Raw genomic sequence first — 14,129 nt, 5'->3', positions numbered from 1 at the left:
AAGGAGAAGGGGAAATAGAGTGAAACTCAATAGCTCAATAAGGAGAAGGGGAAATAGAGTGAAACTGAATAGCTCAATATGGAGAATGGGAAATAGAGTGAAACTGAATATCTCAATAAGGAAAAGGGGAAATAGAGTGAAACGGAATAGCTCAATATGGAGAAGGGGAAATAGAGTGAAACTGAATAGCTCAATGGGGAGAAGGGGAAATAGAGTGAAACTGAATAGCTCAATAAGGAGAAGGGGAAATAGAGTGAAACTGAATAGCTCAATATGGAGAAGGGGAAATAGAGTGAAACTGAATAGCTCAATGGAAAGAAGGGGAAATAGAGTGGAACTGAATAGCTCAATAAGGAGAAGGGGAAATAGAGTGAAACTGAATAGCTCAATATGGAGAAGGGGAAATAGAGTGAAACTGAATAGCTCAATGGGGAGAAGGGGAAATAGAGTGAAACGGAATAGCTCATTAAGGAGAAGGGGAAATAGAGTGAAGCTGAATAGCTCAATGGGGAGAAGGGGAAATAGAGTGAAACTGAATAGCTCAATGGAAAGAAGGGGAAATAGAGTGAAACTGAATAGCTCAATAAGGAGAGGGGAAATAGAGTGAAACTGAATAGCTCAATATGGAGAAGGGGAAATAGAGTGAAACTGAATAGCTCAATATGGAGAAGGGGAATAGAGTGAAACTGAATAGCTCAATAAGGAGAAGGGGAAATAGAGTGAAACTGAATAGCTCAATATGGAGAAGGGGAAATAGAGTGAAACGGAATAGCTCAATGGGGAGAAGGGGAAATAGAGTGAAACTGAATAGCTCAATATGGAGAAGGGGAAATAGAGTGAAACTGAATATCTCAATGGGGAGACGGGGAAATAGAGTGAAACTGAATAGCTCAATATGGAGAAGGGGAAATAGAGTGAAACTGAATAGCTCAATATGAAGGGGAAATAGAGTGAAACGGAATAGCTCAATAAGGAGAAGGGGAAATAGAGTGAAACTGAATAGCTCAATATGAAGGGGAAATAAAGTGAAACTGAATAGCTCAATAAGGAGAAGGGGAAAGAGAGTGAAACTGAATAGCTCAATATGGAGAAGGGGAAATAGAGTGAAACTGAATAGCTCAATATGGAGAAGGGGAAATAGAGTGAAATTGAATAGCTCAATAAGGAGAAGGGGAAATAGAGTGAAACGGAATAGCTCAATAAGGAGAAGGGGAAATAGAGTGAAACTGAATAGCTCAATATGAAGGGGAAATAAAGTGAAACTGAATAGCTCAATAAGGAGAAGGGGAAATAGAGTGAAACTGAATAGCTCAATATGGAGAAGGGGAAATAGAGTGAAACGGAATAGCTCAATAAGGAGAAGGAGAACTAGAGTGAAACTGAATAGCTCAATATGGAGAAGGGGAAATAGAGTGAAACTGAATAGCTCAATATGAAGGGGAAATAGAGTGAAACGGAATAGCTCAATAAGGAGAAGGGGAAATAGAGTGAAACTGAATAGCTCAATATGAAGGGGAAATAAAGTGAAACTGAATAGCTCAATAAGGAGAAGGGGAAATAGAGTGAAACTGAATAGCTCAATATGGAGAAGGGGAAATAGAGTGAAACTGAATAGCTCAATAAGGAGAAGGGGAAATAGAGTGAAACTGAATAGCTCAATAAGGAGAAGGTGAAATAGAGTGAAACGGAATAGCTCAATATGGAGAAGGGGAAATAGAGTGAAACTGAATATCTCAATATGGAGAAGGGGAAATAGAGTGAAACTGAATAGCTCAATATGGAGAAGGGGAAATAGAGTGAAATTGAATAGCTCAATGGGGAGAAGGGGAAATAGAGTTAAACTGAATACCTCAATAAGGAGAAGGGGAAATAGAGTGAAACTGAATAGCTCAATGGAGAGAAGGGGAAATAGAGTGAAACTGAATAGCTCAATGTGGAGAAGGGGAAATAGAGTGAAACTGAATAGCTCAATATGGAGAAGGGGAAATAGAGTGAAACTAAATAGCTCAATAAGGAGAAGGGGAAATAGAGTGAAACTGAATAGCTCATTAAGGAGAAGGGGAAATAGAGTGAAACTGAATAACTCAATGGGGAGAAGGGTAAATAGAGTGAAACTGAATAGCTCAATAAGGAGAAGGGGAAATAGAGTGAAACTGAATAGCTCAATATGGAGAAGGGGAAATAGAGTGAAACTGAATAGCTCAATGGAAAGAAGGGGAAATAAAGTGAAACTGAATAGCTCAATAAGGAGAAGGGGAAATAGAGTGAAACTGAATAGCTCAATATGGAGAAGGGGAAATAGAGTGAAACTGAATAGCTCAATGGAAAGAAGGGGAAATAGAGTGAAACTGAATAGCTCAATAAGGACTATTGTGGTCCTCTGTAGCTCAGCTGGTAGAGCACGGCGCTTGTAACGCCAAGGTAGTGGGTTCGATCCCCGCGACCACCCATACACAAAAATGTATGCACGCACGACTGTAAGTCGCTTTGGATAAAAGCGTCTGCTAAATGGCATATTAAGGAGAAGGGGAAATAGAGTGAAACTGAATAGCTCAATATGGAGAAGGGGAAATAGAGTGAAACTGAATAGTTAAATGGGGAGAAGGGGAAATAGAGTGAAACTGAATAGCTCAATATGGAGAAGGAGAAATAGAGTGAAACTGAATAGCTCAATATGGAGAAGGGGAAATAGAGTGAAACTGAATAGCTCAATAAGGAGAAGGGGAAATAGAGTGAAACTGAATAGCTCAATAAGGAGAAGGGGAAATAGAGTGAAACTGAATAGCTCATTAAGGAGAAGGGGAAATAGAGTGAAACTGAATAGCTCAATGGGGAGAAGGGGAAATATAGTGAAACTGAATAGCTCAATAAGGAGAAGGGGAAATAGAGTGAAACTGAATAGCTCAATGAGGAGAAGGGGAAATAGAGTGAACTGAATAGCTCAATAAGGAGAAGGGGAAATAGAGTGAAACTGAATAGCTCAATGAGGAGAAGGGGAAATAGAGTGAACTGAATAGCTCAATAAGGAGAAGGGGAAATAGAGTGAAACTCAATAGCTCAATAAGGAGAAGGGGAAATAGAGTGAAACTGAATAGCTCAATATGGAGAAGGGGAAATAGAGTGAAACTGAATAGCTCAATGGAAAGAAGGGGAAATAGAGTGGAACTGAATAGCTCAATAAGGAGAAGGGGAAATAGAGTGAAACTGAATAGCTCAATATGGAGAAGGGGAAATAGAGTGAAACTGAATAGCTCAATGGGGAGAAGGGGAAATAGAGTGAAACGGAATAGCTCATTAAGGAGAAGGGGAAATAGAGTGAAGCTGAATAGCTCAATGGGGAGAAGGGGAAATAGAGTGAAACTGAATAGCTCAATGGAAAGAAGGGGAAATAGAGTGAAACTGAATAGCTCAATAAGGAGAGGGGAAATAGAGTGAAACTGAATAGCTCAATATGGAGAAGGGGAAATAGAGTGAAACTGAATAGCTCAATATGGAGAAGGGGAATAGAGTGAAACTGAATAGCTCAATAAGGAGAAGGGGAAATAGAGTGAAACTGAATAGCTCAATATGGAGAAGGGGAAATAGAGTGAAACTGAATAGCTCAATGGGGAGAAGGGGAAATAGAGTGAAACTGAATAGCTCAATATGGAGAAGGGGAAATAGAGTGAAACTGAATATCTCAATGGGGAGACGGGGAAATAGAGTGAAACTGAATAGCTCAATATGGAGAAGGGGAAATAGAGTGAAACTGAATAGCTCAATATGAAGGGGATATAGAGTGAAACTGAATAGCTCAATAAGGAGAAGGGGAAATAGAGTGAAACTGAATAGCTCAATAAGGAGAAGGGGAAATAGAGTGAAACTGAATAGCTCAATAAGGAGAAGGGGAAATAGAGTGAAACTGAATAATTAAAATATGGAGAAGGGGACATATAGTGAAACTGAATAGCTCAATAAGGAAAGGGGGAAATAGAGTGAAACTGAATAGCTCAATATGGAGAAGGGGAAATAGAGTGAAACTGAATAGCTCAATGGGGAGAAGGGGAAATAGAGTGAAACTGAATAGCTCAATAAGGAGAAGGGGAAATAGAGTGAAACTGAATAGCTCAATATGGAGAAGGGGAAACAGAGTGAAACTGAATAGCTCAATGGAAAGAAGGGGAAATAGAGTGAAACTGAATAGCTCAATAAGGAGAAGGAGAAATAGAGTGAAACTGAATAGCTCAATATGGAGAAGGGGAAATAGAGTGAAACTGAATAGCTCAATGGGGAGAAGGGGAAATAGAGTGAAACTGAATAGCTCAATACGGAGAAGGGGAAATAGAGTGAAACTGAATAGTTCAATGAGGAGAAGGGGAAATAGAGTGAAACTGAATAGCTCAATGGAAAGAAGGGGAAATAGAGTGAAACTAAATAGCTCAATAAGGAGAGGGGAAATAGAGTGAAAATGAATAGCTCAATATGGAGAAGGGGAAATAGAGTGAAACTGAATAGCTCAATAAGGAGAAGGGGAAATAGAGTGAAACTGAATAGCTCAATATGGAGAAGGGGAAATAGAGTGAAACTGAATAGCTCAATAAGGAGAAGGGGAAATAGAGTGAAACTGAATAGCTCAATATGGAGAAGGGGAAATAGAATGAAACTGAATAGCTCAATATGGAGAAGGGGAATAGAGTGAAACTGAATAGCTCAATAAGGAGAAGGGGAAATAGAGTGAAACTGAATAGCTCAATATGGAAAAGGGGAAATAGAGTGAAACTGAATAGCTCAATGGGGAGAAGGGGAAATAGAGTGAAACTGAATAGCTAAATATGGAGAAGGGGAAATAGAGTGAAACTGAATACCTCAATGGGGAGAAGGGGAAATAGAGTGAATCTGAATAGCTCAATAAGGAGAAGGGGAAATAGAGTGAAACTGAATAGCTCAATATGGAGAAGGGGAAATAGAGTGAAACTGAATAGCTCAATGGAAAGAAGGGGAAATAGAGTGAAACTGAATAGCTCAATAAGGAGAAGGGGAAATAGAGTGAAACTGAATAGCTCAATAAGGAGAAGGGGAAATAGAGTGATACTGAATAGCTCAATAAGGAGAAGGGGAAATAGAGTGAAACTGAATAGCTCAATAAGGAGAAGGGGAAATAGAGTGAAACTGAATAGCTAAATATGGAGAAGGGGACATAGAGTGAAACTGAATAGCTCAATAAGGAAAAGGGGAAATAGAGTGAAACTGAATAGCTCAATATGGAGAAGGGGAAATAGAGTGAAACTGAATAGCTCAATGGGGAGAAGGGGAAATAGAGTGAAACTGAATAGCTCAATAAGGAGAAGGGGAAATATAGTGAAACTGAATAGCTCAATATGGAGAAGGGGAAACAGAGTGAAACTGAATAGCTCAATGGAAAGAAGGGGAAATAGAGTGAAACTGAATAGCTCAATAAGGAGAAGGGGAAATAGAATGAAACTGAATAGCTCAATATGTAGAAGGGGAAATAGAGTGAAACTGAATAGCTCAATGGGGAGAAGGGGAAATAGAGTGAAACTGAATAGCTCAATAAGGAGAAGGGGAAATAGAGTGAAACTGAATAGTTCAATGAGGAGAAGGGGAAATAGAGTGAAACTGAATAGCTCAATGGAAAGAAGGGGAAATAGAGTGAAACTGAATAGCTCAATAAGGAGAAGGGGAAATAGAGTGAAACTGAATAGCTCAATATGGAGAAGGGGAAATAGAGTGAAACTGAATAGCTCAATAAGGAGAAGGGGAAATAGAGTGAAACTGAATAGCTCAATAAGGAGAAGGGGAAATAGAGTGAAACTGAATAGCTCAATGGAAAGAATGGAAAATAGAGTGAAACTGAATAGCTCAATAAGGAGAAGGGGAAATAGAGTGAAACTGAATAGCTCAATATGGAAAAGGGGAAATAGAGTGAAACTGAATAGCTCAATGGAAAGAAGGGGAAATAGAGTGAAACTGAATAGCTCAATAAGGAGAGGGGAAATAGAGTGAAACTGAATAGCTCAATATGGAGAAGGGGAAATAGAGTGAAACTGAATAGCTCAATATGGAGAAGGGGAATAGAGTGAAACTGAATAGCTCAATAAGGAGAAGGGGAAATAGAGTGAAACTGAATAGCTCAATATGGAGAAGGGGAAATAGAGTGAAACTGAATAGCTCAATGGGGAGAAGGGGAAATAGAGTGAAACTGAATAGCTCAATATGGAGAAGGGGAAATAGAGTGAAACTGAATATCTCAATGGGGAGACGGGGAAATAGAGTGAAACTGAATAGCTCAATATGGAGAAGGGGAAATAGAGTGAAACTGAATAGCTCAATATGAAGGGGATATAGAGTGAAACTGAATAGCTCAATAAGGAGAAGGGGAAATAGAGTGAAACTGAATAGCTCAATAAGGAGAAGGGGAAATAGAGTGAAACTGAATAGCTCAATAAGGAGAAGGGGAAATAGAGTGAAACTGAATAATTAAAATATGGAGAAGGGGACATATAGTGAAACTGAATAGCTCAATAAGGAAAGGGGGAAATAGAGTGAAACTGAATAGCTCAATATGGAGAAGGGGAAATAGAGTGAAACTGAATAGCTCAATGGGGAGAAGGGGAAATAGAGTGAAACTGAATAGCTCAATAAGGAGAAGGGGAAATAGAGTGAAACTGAATAGCTCAATATGGAGAAGGGGAAACAGAGTGAAACTGAATAGCTCAATGGAAAGAAGGGGAAATAGAGTGAAACTGAATAGCTCAATAAGGAGAAGGAGAAATAGAGTGAAACTGAATAGCTCAATATGGAGAAGGGGAAATAGAGTGAAACTGAATAGCTCAATGGGGAGAAGGGGAAATAGAGTGAAACTGAATAGCTCAATACGGAGAAGGGGAAATAGAGTGAAACTGAATAGTTCAATGAGGAGAAGGGGAAATAGAGTGAAACTGAATAGCTCAATGGAAAGAAGGGGAAATAGAGTGAAACTAAATAGCTCAATAAGGAGAGGGGAAATAGAGTGAAAATGAATAGCTCAATATGGAGAAGGGGAAATAGAGTGAAACTGAATAGCTCAATAAGGAGAAGGGGAAATAGAGTGAAACTGAATAGCTCAATATGGAGAAGGGGAAATAGAGTGAAACTGAATAGCTCAATAAGGAGAAGGGGAAATAGAGTGAAACTGAATAGCTCAATATGGAGAAGGGGAAATAGAATGAAACTGAATAGCTCAATATGGAGAAGGGGAATAGAGTGAAACTGAATAGCTCAATAAGGAGAAGGGGAAATAGAGTGAAACTGAATAGCTCAATATGGAAAAGGGGAAATAGAGTGAAACTGAATAGCTCAATGGGGAGAAGGGGAAATAGAGTGAAACTGAATAGCTAAATATGGAGAAGGGGAAATAGAGTGAAACTGAATACCTCAATGGGGAGAAGGGGAAATAGAGTGAATCTGAATAGCTCAATAAGGAGAAGGGGAAATAGAGTGAAACTGAATAGCTCAATATGGAGAAGGGGAAATAGAGTGAAACTGAATAGCTCAATGGAAAGAAGGGGAAATAGAGTGAAACTGAATAGCTCAATAAGGAGAAGGGGAAATAGAGTGAAACTGAATAGCTCAATAAGGAGAAGGGGAAATAGAGTGATACTGAATAGCTCAATAAGGAGAAGGGGAAATAGAGTGAAACTGAATAGCTCAATAAGGAGAAGGGGAAATAGAGTGAAACTGAATAGCTAAATATGGAGAAGGGGACATAGAGTGAAACTGAATAGCTCAATAAGGAAAAGGGGAAATAGAGTGAAACTGAATAGCTCAATATGGAGAAGGGGAAATAGAGTGAAACTGAATAGCTCAATGGGGAGAAGGGGAAATAGAGTGAAACTGAATAGCTCAATAAGGAGAAGGGGAAATATAGTGAAACTGAATAGCTCAATATGGAGAAGGGGAAACAGAGTGAAACTGAATAGCTCAATGGAAAGAAGGGGAAATAGAGTGAAACTGAATAGCTCAATAAGGAGAAGGGGAAATAGAATGAAACTGAATAGCTCAATATGTAGAAGGGGAAATAGAGTGAAACTGAATAGCTCAATGGGGAGAAGGGGAAATAGAGTGAAACTGAATAGCTCAATAAGGAGAAGGGGAAATAGAGTGAAACTGAATAGTTCAATGAGGAGAAGGGGAAATAGAGTGAAACTGAATAGCTCAATGGAAAGAAGGGGAAATAGAGTGAAACTGAATAGCTCAATAAGGAGAAGGGGAAATAGAGTGAAACTGAATAGCTCAATATGGAGAAGGGGAAATAGAGTGAAACTGAATAGCTCAATAAGGAGAAGGGGAAATAGAGTGAAACTGAATAGCTCAATAAGGAGAAGGGGAAATAGAGTGAAACTGAATAGCTCAATGGAAAGAATGGAAAATAGAGTGAAACTGAATAGCTCAATAAGGAGAAGGGGAAATAGAGTGAAACTGAATAGCTCAATATGGAAAAGGGGAAATAGAGTGAAACTGAATAGCTCAATATGGAGAAGGGGAATAGAGTGAAACTGAATAGCTCAATAAGGAGAAGGGGAAATAGAGTGAAACTGAATAGCTCAATATGGAGAAGGGGAAATAGAGTGAAACTGAATAGCTCAATGGGGAGAAGGGGAAATAGAGTGAAACTGAATAGCTCAATATGGAGAAGGGGAAATAGAGTGAAACTGAATAGCTCAATGGGGAGAAGGGGAAATAGAGTGAAACTGAATTGCTCAATATGGAGAAGGGGAAATAGTGTGAAACTGTATAGCTCAATATGAAGGGGATATAGAGTGAAACTGAATAGCTCAATAAGGAGAAGGGGAAATAGAGTGAAACTGAATAGCTCAATAAGGAGAAGGGGAAATAGAGTGAAACTGAATAGCTCAATGGGGAGAAGGGGAAATAGAGTGAAACTGAATAGCTCAATATGGAGAAGGGGAAACAGAGTGAAACTGAATAGCTCAATGGAAAGAAGGGGAAATAGAGTGAAACTGAATAGCTCAATAAGGAGAAGGGGAAATAGAGTGAAACTGAATAGCTCAATATGGAGAAGGGGAAATAGAGTGAAACTGAATAGCTCAATGGGGAGAAGGGGAAATAGAGTGAAACTGAATAGCTCAATAAGGAGAAGAGGAAATAGAGTGAAACTGAATAGTTCAATGAGGAGAAGGGGAAATAGAGTGAAACTGAATAGCTCAATGGAAAGAAGGGGAAATAGAGTGAAACTGAATAGCTCAATAGGGAGAAGGGGAAATAGAGTGAAACTGAATAGCTCAATAAGGAGAAGGGGAAATAGAGTGAAACTGAATAGCTCAATATGGAGAAGGGAAATAGAGTGAAACTGAATAGCTCAATAAGGAGAAGGGGAAATAGAGTGAAACTGAATAGCTCAATATGGAGAAGGGGAAATAGAGTGAAACTGAATAGCTCAATAAGGAGAGGGGAAATATAGTGAAACTGAATAGCTCAATATGGAGAAGGGGAAATAGAGTGAAACTGAATAGCTCAATATGGAGAAGGAGAAATAGAGTGACACTGAATAGCTCAATATGAACGGGAAATACAGTGAAACTGATTAGCTCAATAAGGAGAAGGGGAAATAGAGTGAAACTGAATAGCTCAATAAGGAGGAGGGGAAATAGAGTGAAACTGAATAGCTCAATATGAAGGGGAAATAGAGTGAAACTGAATAGCTCAATAAGGAGAAGGGGAAATAGAGTGATACTGAATAGCTCAATAAGGAGAAGGGGAAATAGAGTGAAACTGAATAGCTCAATAAGGAGAAGGGGAAATAGAGTGAAACTGAATAGCTAAATATGGAGAAGGGGACATAGAGTGAAACTGAATAGCTCAATAAGGAAAAGGGGAAATAGAGTGAAACTGAATAGCTCAATATGGAGAAGGGGAAATAGAGTGAAACTGAATAGCTCAATGGGGAGAAGGGGAAATAGAGTGAAACTGAATAGCTCAATAAGGAGAAGGGGAAATATAGTGAAACTGAATAGCTCAATATGGAGAAGGGGAAACAGAGTGAAACTGAATAGCTCAATGGAAAGAAGGGGAAATAGAGTGAAACTGAATAGCTCAATAAGGAGAAGGGGAAATAGAATGAAACTGAATAGCTCAATATGTAGAAGGGGAAATAGAGTGAAACTGAATAGCTCAATGGGGAGAAGGGGAAATAGAGTGAAACTGAATAGCTCAATAAGGAGAAGGGGAAATAGAGTGAAACTGAATAGTTCAATGAGGAGAAGGGGAAATAGAGTGAAACTGAATAGCTCAATGGAAAGAAGGGGAAATAGAGTGAAACTGAATAGCTCAATAAGGAGAAGGGGAAATAGAGTGAAACTGAATAGCTCAATATGGAGAAGGGGAAATAGAGTGAAACTGAATAGCTCAATAAGGAGAAGGGGAAATAGAGTGAAACTGAATAGCTCAATAAGGAGAAGGGGAAATAGAGTGAAACTGAATAGCTCAATGGAAAGAATGGAAAATAGAGTGAAACTGAATAGCTCAATAAGGAGAAGGGGAAATAGAGTGAAACTGAATAGCTCAATATGGAAAAGGGGAAATAGAGTGAAACTGAATAGCTCAATATGGAGAAGGGGAATAGAGTGAAACTGAATAGCTCAATAAGGAGAAGGGGAAATAGAGTGAAACTGAATAGCTCAATATGGAGAAGGGGAAATAGAGTGAAACTGAATAGCTCAATGGGGAGAAGGGGAAATAGAGTGAAACTGAATAGCTCAATATGGAGAAGGGGAAATAGAGTGAAACTGAATAGCTCAATGGGGAGAAGGGGAAATAGAGTGAAACTGAATTGCTCAATATGGAGAAGGGGAAATAGTGTGAAACTGTATAGCTCAATATGAAGGGGATATAGAGTGAAACTGAATAGCTCAATAAGGAGAAGGGGAAATAGAGTGAAACTGAATAGCTCAATAAGGAGAAGGGGAAATAGAGTGAAACTGAATAGCTCAATGGGGAGAAGGGGAAATAGAGTGAAACTGAATAGCTCAATATGGAGAAGGGGAAACAGAGTGAAACTGAATAGCTCAATGGAAAGAAGGGGAAATAGAGTGAAACTGAATAGCTCAATAAGGAGAAGGGGAAATAGAGTGAAACTGAATAGCTCAATATGGAGAAGGGGAAATAGAGTGAAACTGAATAGCTCAATGGGGAGAAGGGGAAATAGAGTGAAACTGAATAGCTCAATAAGGAGAAGAGGAAATAGAGTGAAACTGAATAGTTCAATGAGGAGAAGGGGAAATAGAGTGAAACTGAATAGCTCAATGGAAAGAAGGGGAAATAGAGTGAAACTGAATAGCTCAATAGGGAGAAGGGGAAATAGAGTGAAACTGAATAGCTCAATAAGGAGAAGGGGAAATAGAGTGAAACTGAATAGCTCAATATGGAGAAGGGAAATAGAGTGAAACTGAATAGCTCAATAAGGAGAAGGGGAAATAGAGTGAAACTGAATAGCTCAATATGGAGAAGGGGAAATAGAGTGAAACTGAATAGCTCAATAAGGAGAGGGGAAATATAGTGAAACTGAATAGCTCAATATGGAGAAGGGGAAATAGAGTGAAACTGAATAGCTCAATATGGAGAAGGAGAAATAGAGTGACACTGAATAGCTCAATATGAACGGGAAATACAGTGAAACTGATTAGCTCAATAAGGAGAAGGGGAAATAGAGTGAAACTGAATAGCTCAATAAGGAGGAGGGGAAATAGAGTGAAACTGAATAGCTCAATATGAAGGGGAAATAGAGTGAAACTGAATAGCTCAATGAGGAGAAGGGGAAATAGAGTGAAACTGAATAGCTCAAAAAGGAGAAGGGGAAATAGAGTGAAACTGAATAGCTCAATGAGGAGAAGGGGAAATAGAGTGAAACTGAATAGCTCAATAAGGAGAAGGGGAAATAGAGTGAAACGGAATAGCTCAATAAGGAGAAGGGGAAATAGAGTGAAACTGAATAGCTCAATATGGAGAAGGGGAAATAGAGTAACAAAATAGACATGTTGCCCCCCATTCATTCATTCAGTCAGTCATTCATTTATTCAGTCAGTCAGTCATTCATTCATTCAGTCAGTCATTCATTTATTCAGTCAGTCATTCATTTATTCAGTCAGTCGTTCATTTATTCAGTCAGTCATTCATTTATTCAGTCAGTCGTTCATTTATTCAGTCAGTCATTCATTCAGTCATTCATTCATTCAGTCAGTCATTCATTCAGTCAGTCAGTCATTCATTCAGTCATTCAGTCATTCATTCAGTCAGTCATTCATTCATTCATTCATTCATTCTTTAAAATATGAGTAAAATCGTACCATAAAACAATAAAACAAACTGCAATGTGATGTTTTTTGTATTCCAGTTTCCCAGATGGTGATCGAGGAGGTGAGCGTCCTGCAGACTCAGCTGGAGATAGAGAAATCCTGCAGAGAGAATGCTGAGGCCCTTGCTACCAAGGCAAGAGACTGACACTGCGTGACTTAGTAGTTAACACCATATTAATGGTATACCATTACCCACTGGGCCCACTGGGCCTTTGGAGGTGATTCAATTGATCTAGACTAGAGATCATTAGAATGTTGGTCATTTCTACATGTTTGTGTGCATAATGTTTATATCCATAAGCCTCTGATGTGTAGGCTACAGTACATACACGTCTTACAATATTACAAACAGACAACATGCCAAATCAGTGTATGTTGCTGTGTGCTATTGGCCTCTGTTGTCAGCTTTATACCATCTGTCTTTATCACATATAATCCCGTGTGTGTTGTTTGTCCCCCAGTTGAACAGTGAGAACAGGAAGCTGAAGTATCTGAGCCTGTCGTCTCGACCCTGTCTGGATGAGATGCTGCCTAGCATTACAGACTGCATTCCTCTGGAAGAGGAGACAGACACACAGGACACCAGCCCTGACCCGTACAGACAGTACCAACAGCAGGTCAAAGGTAGCTACCAGACCCGTACACAGACAGACACACAGGACACCAGCCCTGACCCGTACAGACAGTACCAACAGGACACCAGCCCTGACCCGTACAGACAGTACCAACAGGACACCAGCCCTGACCCGTACAGACAGTACCAACAGGACACCAGCCCTGACCCGTACAGACAGTACCAACAGGACACCAGCCCTGACCCGTACAGACAGTACCAACAGGGCACCAGCCCTGACCCGTACAGACAGTACCAACAGGACACCAGCCCTGACCCGTACAGACAGTACCAACAGGACACCAGCCCTGACCCGTACAGACAGTACCAACAGGACACCAGCCCTGACCCGTACAGACAGTACCAACAGGACACCAGCCCTGACCCGTACAGACAGTACCAACAGCATGTCAACGCTATATAACACCCTTTGTCTTGATTTGTCTTGACAGGGTTATGGACCGTCTGCAATTAAATTATGTTGTTCCTGTACAGCATATTTGGATTCACCTTTCTGTTTTTTTTTTTTCTTATGGTCTTTCTAGTAGCAAGATAAAACATGTTAAAATGTCCAAATGTTAGAGTAATAGGAGCTGTATGTCAGAATATTAGAAGTAGTGAAGAGATGTCATCACGTAGTGTCACCCAGGAAACCTCTTTATTCCGCTCCAGAGCTCCAGGAGACAGTGGGCAGTTTGCTGGAGGAGAAGAGGTGGCTTGCCTGTCAGCTTCAGGAGCAGCAGAGACAGGTTGAAGAGCTAACCGCCCTGGTGAGTACCAACTACCAGGCCTGGTAATCAATAACTCTCACAGGAGGTCTGTCTCAGACAGGCACAGAAAGTGTGTCTCTTGTCTGTTTTGGGTGGGATTCCGAGGGCTGGTGAGAGGACTTTCATTCTATTATGTGAGCACGAATGCAGAATATCTGTATTCAGATGTTCTCATAGTTTTTATATACAGTATACTATATTCTCAGTCGTGTTGAAGCACCATAAACCTTGACTGTTTATGTTTTACCAGCCTTTCTACTCTGTTCTACATGTTTTTATAGGCTGAGAAGGAGCAGGCTGAAATGAAGGAGCTTCGCAAAACCATCGAGCAGCAAAGCAAGACCATCAAGAGTTTCAATAGAGGTGAGTTACATGACAGTCTACCCACTACCCACT

The 14,129-nt window shown here is 39.8% G+C and overlaps 1 pseudogene across 1 annotated transcript in view; it reads left to right on the top strand.

Annotated features, from left to right (window-relative positions):
- Positions 1-14,129, top strand: part of LOC311107851 (shootin-1-like) — a 43,085-nt pseudogene that overhangs the window by 18,127 nt on the left and 10,829 nt on the right. Inside the window, exons 2-5 of the transcript XR_014615887.1 lie at positions 12,389-12,483; positions 12,812-12,974; positions 13,636-13,733; positions 14,015-14,096. The product of XR_014615887.1 is annotated as a shootin-1-like (transcript). The remainder of the gene's footprint in view (positions 1-12,388; positions 12,484-12,811; positions 12,975-13,635; positions 13,734-14,014; positions 14,097-14,129) is intronic.

Source organism: Coregonus lavaretus (genome assembly GCF_964263955.1).
Source record: "Coregonus lavaretus genome assembly, chromosome: 32".
Classification (NCBI taxonomy): domain Eukaryota; kingdom Metazoa; phylum Chordata; class Actinopteri; order Salmoniformes; family Salmonidae; genus Coregonus; species Coregonus lavaretus.
This window is presented reverse-complemented; position numbering and strand designations above follow the sequence as displayed.